This window comes from Bison bison, unplaced genomic scaffold (genome assembly GCF_000754665.1).
Source record: "Bison bison bison isolate TAMUID 2011002044 unplaced genomic scaffold, Bison_UMD1.0 scf7180017864472, whole genome shotgun sequence".
In the NCBI taxonomy this organism is placed as follows: domain Eukaryota; kingdom Metazoa; phylum Chordata; class Mammalia; order Artiodactyla; family Bovidae; genus Bison; species Bison bison.
The window spans coordinates 6,262,190-6,268,502 of record NW_011495033.1 but is presented as its reverse complement, the minus strand read 5'-3'; the positions used below and the strand labels follow the sequence as shown (position 1 = coordinate 6,268,502).

The window sequence follows — 6,313 nt, the reverse complement described above, 5'->3', positions numbered from 1 at the left end:
AAGTCTTTCAATGACTTCCACTAAACTAAAATTCAAACTATGATCTGTGATTGGCCTACCTACTTCTCCAGTCTCCACAAACACCCTCCCAACCCACTACTCGCACTTGATTTTTTGTTCCTCCAAGAGGCTTTTTCCCATCTGTTTCTGCACCTATTGTTCCTTTTGCCTGTAACACTCACCCAAAACTTTTTTGCAAGGGCTGGCTTCCTAAACCCTAAGCTCCAAGGTCCCTTTTGGGATGTATCTCCTCCGTCCACCTGTATATAGGTGAGTAGCCAAGCATATAATAGGCATTCATAAGCATTTACTGAAATTTTAGGTTTTCAATAACTGCCTATACCTAGACCCTAACTCTGCCATTTCCACTGGTCTGGTAGACATGGCTAAGTTATGTTACAGTAACTTTTTCTCACAAGCCTAGGCAAATTATTACCATCACTTTCGAGAAGCTAACTTGCTCATGGTCAAGTCAGCTACTACTAAATGATGGAGATGGATGGGACTGCAAGGTTTAATTTTATGCTTATAGCCTAAACCACAATGTTACTTCTGGCTTCATCTACTTGTTCAACCTAACCACCACCAATTACTCCATACCCACAGTGTTAAAATTTATTTACCATTTTCTTCCAATAAACATTCCATATTTAGTTAACTGTGGATTCCATTTCCCAAGGCACACCAAAACCTGTTCAGGACAACTGATGTGTGTAATTCATCCTCAGTATAATCTGTTCTGGATACAACTTAATAAATAGGGCTCAGACAAGTATTATTAATTAAGAAATGAAAATTTTTATTAATCTTTGTAAACAACAGACACTCAAATGTTAATGGTCAATCATTACCTTGGAATAAAAAGACATTTGCTTTTAATATGCAGAAACAAAAATCCTTCCACCTTTAAACGAAGATCCAACCCAAAACTTGTTTCAGATATGAAAATAAAGCACCATTTTTCAAATGGTAGTTCTGGCCTTTTTCAAAGCCTTGCAAACACTTCCAAACAAACTCAAGAGGGGAGAAAAAAGAAAAAAAAAGAAAAAGGCTTTTTGTGAGCTCCAATTATATGGTTCCACACATGAACGAACATCTGGGAACACCTCTTCCATCCAAACCCTATCATTAGGCTAAAATTTAATATAAACACTATAAATATGGTCATCCATTTCATTTTTCTTATGCTCTAGCTTCCAAGTGGTATGTCAAGGTGACAAAACACACTATTACTTATGCAAGAAAGCTTTAATTTAAAAATATCCACCCACCTCCCCCCTGCCCCGCAAATCCTAGTGTTAATTGCTAGCATCTTTCTTTTTTGATTAGTTTTAAAAGTCAGTAAAAATTCTAAGCTAGTATTTAATTACAACTTTTAAATCAGTAAGTTCATTTACTTACATTCAAAAGCTACCAGTCAAAAGTTGTTTAGCCAGACCATTTAATCATATACATATATACATGGACTAGCATTTATCCTCCTTTGTTTGTTTTGTTTAGGGTCTTCTTACCATCATATCCCTTGTATGACTTGCTCTTCTTCACTTCCCTCCTTGCCAGTACAATGCTGGAGTGAAGCCTGGAGACAGAATGGAGGGAACCCACCTGTTCTCCCCACCCCTTTGAGATCTTGTACCATCTCACAAAATGCTGTATCACTTTGGAAAGAAGCAGACATAGTGTTCAGATGTAAACCACCTTCCCTGCTGTAACAATTAAATGTTTTCACTTGAACCTCCGTTTACCCTCTTTTTACTAAGAGCAATGGTGTACCAGGGAGCAGAGACTCCAAAATCTCACCACCTTTCTCTCTTAATTTAAAAAACACTGCTTCCCTGAAAATCCACTGTTGCCTTAAGTTATATTTTACTATTATACAATGATTCCCACAACACTCCAGAAAGAGCAGAAAGATTTCATTCCCATTTTTGATCAGTTGCCTATTATCTGTCAGATCTAACTGGAGCTGTAAGAACAGAAGCCTTAAGGTAAACAGAAGATCATTGGGTTTTAAGATGGGGACATTTAAATAATTCTTCCTTGAAGATATTCTTTACCCGCCACTTATTTCTACTCTGAAAAAAGTTTGAAATATGAAATTAGTAATGCACTATAAAAATAAAAACAAACGAGACAAAGGAGTAAGGTACCTTTCAATTTAATCAGTGTGCACACAAATTTGTAAAAATGCTAGACACATTAAGTCACAAAGGATATTCAAGAATTCTTGTTTATGTCTAGATATTACCTTAAACCATGGAAATTTAGCTATTTATTCAAATATTACATGCATTTAAAGTTACATACTTACCGAATTTTCAGCGTCTGCTTATCCTTGCTAGGAAAGGACAGAGTTCCTTAGAAATATACTTCACTTTAAATCTTAAAGACATCAATTGAGGGTCCACACTTTGTTTAGTGCTTATCTAGAACAATACATCACCATTATCACATACTCAGATATCAATTTTCAGGTTTTAGAAGACGATCACTCTTCATACTAAAAAGCAAAGAGTTGCCTCTTTATTACTGACTGACAAAGATCACAGCAGGAGAAACAATCTGAAAACATCCTTAGCATATATTGACATTAGCTAGGATGTGACTAAATGCTAAAGCGGGGGCGGGGGGCGGGCGGAATCTATGTGATACAATGATTAAACAGGGATCAAGTAATTAGAAATATACTCAGGCTAATTTCCACTGGTATACACAGTCCTAGAAATCAGTATTCCAACCAAAGCTTTTCATGCAAGGTTAGAATGATTTAAGAGTACATTTGAAATTTTCAAGCTTCACTCAGAGGCTTCTGTGTAAGCAATTAGTCTGCATGACCATTTTGGGCAAACTTTCCTTTACTCTACTCTCAGTTAACTGCTCAGGAATTGCTGGACAGACAGAAATTGTGGTCTTTAAATTTTATACTTATGTAAAATGGCAATCAAAAGCACTGAGAAAAAAATTTTCTGTCAACTACAAAAAAATCTGTAAAAGATTTTCCTTAAATGTTAGTTTTGAGCAAAAACATTTTTCCTATCTCACCAAAAGGAAATAATTTACATGTTAAAAGTTTCTGCAGTTAGAGTCTAGTAAGTGAAGGTTAGGAAAAAAGTGAGCCCCAATTATTAGGAACTGTGAGGAAGTCAAATAATCACCTTAACATTCTTGATTCAGATAATAGTTGAAGAACACAGAAACTCAAGACACTGCCATCAAAGTGTCCAACTTTAGAGAAATAGTAATTATATGAAGTATAAAATAGTAAGTACTCACCAGCAAAGCAGCTTTAAAGAGATGGTTTTAAGGAAAACCATTTCCACTGTATCTACACCATTTCTTATACAGATTAAACTGTGAAAGGCAATGAAACTTAAGCCCTTAGGCAATTTTATATTTAAAAAAAACCAAGCTAGTATCTTATAAAAAATATTATCAGTTGATAAATCAAGGTCATTAGAACACTTAACTGAAAACATGACTTTCATATTAACATTGAGATGATCTGTTTTCAGTGGCTCATCACCATCCCAGTTTAATAGGAATAAAAGATCAGCTAGTTTTATGAACAGACTGTCCCATATTATACAACTTTACACTTAAGGTGAAGAGGAAGCCATACAGACTGAAGAATGGTTCAGGCTTGTGTAAACTAAATTGTACACTTTCTTCTTCTCTCCTCAGTATTTAAAATTTTTATCAACATAAAAGCATAATATTTACAGCTTAAAGGAAATCTTTGAAGGATGGTTCAAGTCGACAATGAATCCTGGTAGAACTAATGAAACTAACAAAAACTTTAATGTATATGTCCTCATTGCCCCTCAAGAGGAATACACAAAGAAACCTGTCTAGATTTCTTGATAGTCAGCGTTCATTGGTAATTAAAATATTGCTTAGTTCAAAATAAAACGAGCCCACAATGGTGGTGCACCAACAGAATAGGTTATAGTATACAAAAAAGATGAACAAAATCAGTACTTAATTACAGCAAAAGTTGCTAAAAACATGTAAGATCAAAAAAGGTATAAAAAAAAAATTTCTAGCTTATGATTGCACGCCATTTATCACTGCTAGAGGTGAGGAAATGTGACTTTTTGTCTGTTGATTCATACTGTAAAAAGTTAAAAAAGTATGAGTTCCACCACAGGAGTGGCTTAAGTAGGATACCCTGAAGCCAAACACCTGCACTCTATATACCAACATGAGCGTACAGCCAATTGAAACTGCCACTGTCTTCCTCCTATGTACAATTTATGTATTTAGGTTCAATCATAACCAGATAAAGGAGCAGTATTACACCTTTATTACAACTAAGGTGATCAAACCTAGAGCTACTTTGGCCCAAAAATTGTGTGTCTGAAAGTGTCCAATGGATCTCTATTAGTCATACTCACATTTAATAACTGCACAGCTTTCTTCCTTGTGTGGGTTATATGGATATGTTTGAAAAAAATAGGAACATCAGGTACTTACAGATTAAACTAACCTGTACTGGCAGGGCTGTGGGATTTTTCTTCTCTACCAGTAAGTAGCAAATGCTGAAATTCTGCTGCTAGTTAACAAAAACACAAATTGTATTAAACTGAGGAGTTCAATTCAGTTTAAAAAGTCAATGCGCATAAAATTTCCTCAGAGTCTGACATTAATACAGTTAAAAATTTTTTTCCCTAAGTCTTAAAAAATTACCTTATTTTGGCTATTAAATTTAGAGTGATCTTACGAGATTGAGTTACTAATACTGTATATCTCTTGGATACATCTCAATTTTAATAAACTATTTTGGTATGTGTACTATGAAAACACGGGTTACTCTAAGGGTAAACTTGAATATTTTAAGATTCAACTTTTAAAATACTTGACTTCATTTCCTTATACTAAAGATTTTCAATTTTAAGAACCCGGGCAAAAAAGTAAATTCTATCGCTTCTCCTACAAGTATAGTAACAAGCTAGTAACTAAAAGGGAAGGCTCTGTTCAATAACTAAAATGTCTCACTTTTCTAACTCAAACTTTCAGAAACTTTAGTAACTCTTTCCTTGGTCCACTTGGGTACTTAAGCAGCCTTGTTTTATTAATAGAAACTGGGAAATGGTGCAGCAAATCTTGTTTATTTTCATCTTTGACTGACCACCAAACTATTTATGAATAAAATGTTGACAAGCTACATTGCAATAAATGATTTGGTGAAACCTTTCATAATGAATGTAAACCAAGGCCAGAATGCTGTCACTTTTCGTTGTATTTATGGTTCTTAAAATAAGTCAACAACACTATACAATGGCTTCTCCCAAATAATCACTACTGGTTTGTGTGTAGTAAGCTGGGTAAACAACATTCTTCATTTTTATCCAAGTTGGGCATCAATGAATTTCATTGCCAGTTCCTTATATTTAAACCAAAACTGAACATACAATTAAACCAAAACAAAACATACAATTCTTAACTATAATAATGGTTAAAAAACAAAACCCAGACACAGTAAGAATGCCAAAAGGCCTGGAAAATTCCAATAAAGGACTTCCCCCTTTTTACACACAAAGCATTACAAAAACTCCTGACCCAACACAGCACATTACTGAAGCTGTGCTGTATCACAACTTTACATAGCACTACAATATTTGGAATTAATGGCTGGGATCCAAGTAATCAATTGTTCAAACAGTTTACTCACATGTATTTTCTCTGCAGTTAATTTGACAAAAACTACAATTATACAAACATATTTTCTTAAGAAAGTTGGTCATTATTTGCCTCCTAAATAACCTAACTATATCAGTCTTCATTTACAATACTATGTTCAATTTGCGTCAAATAGAAATAAATAGCTCAAACTAGCTTCAGTGAAGATTGACTTTGGGTCTCCAATTTCTACCTTAAAATGACTTCTATATCCTGACTAGTATAATTTCCCCTGAGACTACATGAGATTAATTAAGTTTAAAGAGAGAAGGTTCAATAATTTCAAACTAGTAAGAGTTTCAAACTATTCTTTTTTGAGTTCGGATGAAAATGAAAGGCTTTTCCTTTTATGGCCAAAATACTATGCAAAAGGTCAGGAAAAACAATGCTTATAAAAAAGCAGTTCTTCTCCAAGCCTTAATGAAGAATCTAGTTTCTTTTAAAAACTGTATTTTCCAACACAATGCCAAGTAAAAACACGAAAACACTTGGAAATATTGGAGATATTTAACCACAAAATTGTGAATATCCAGTATGTGCATAACACTATATGTAGCTGCTTATTTTGCCAAGAAATCACACAGAAATGTTAGATGATTTATATGCTATAAAAACAAATGGTTATTTATTAAAA

At 34.1% G+C, this 6,313-nt stretch overlaps 1 long non-coding RNA gene across 1 annotated transcript in view; it reads right to left on the bottom strand.

Moving 5' to 3' along the window:
* Positions 1-775: 775 nt before the first annotated feature.
* Positions 776-6,313, bottom strand: part of LOC105003988 — a 7,668-nt gene continuing 2,130 nt past the window's right edge. The window contains exon 2 of the long non-coding RNA XR_827173.1: positions 776-4,552. This is a non-coding gene — a long non-coding RNA (uncharacterized LOC105003988). The remainder of the gene's footprint in view (positions 4,553-6,313) is intronic.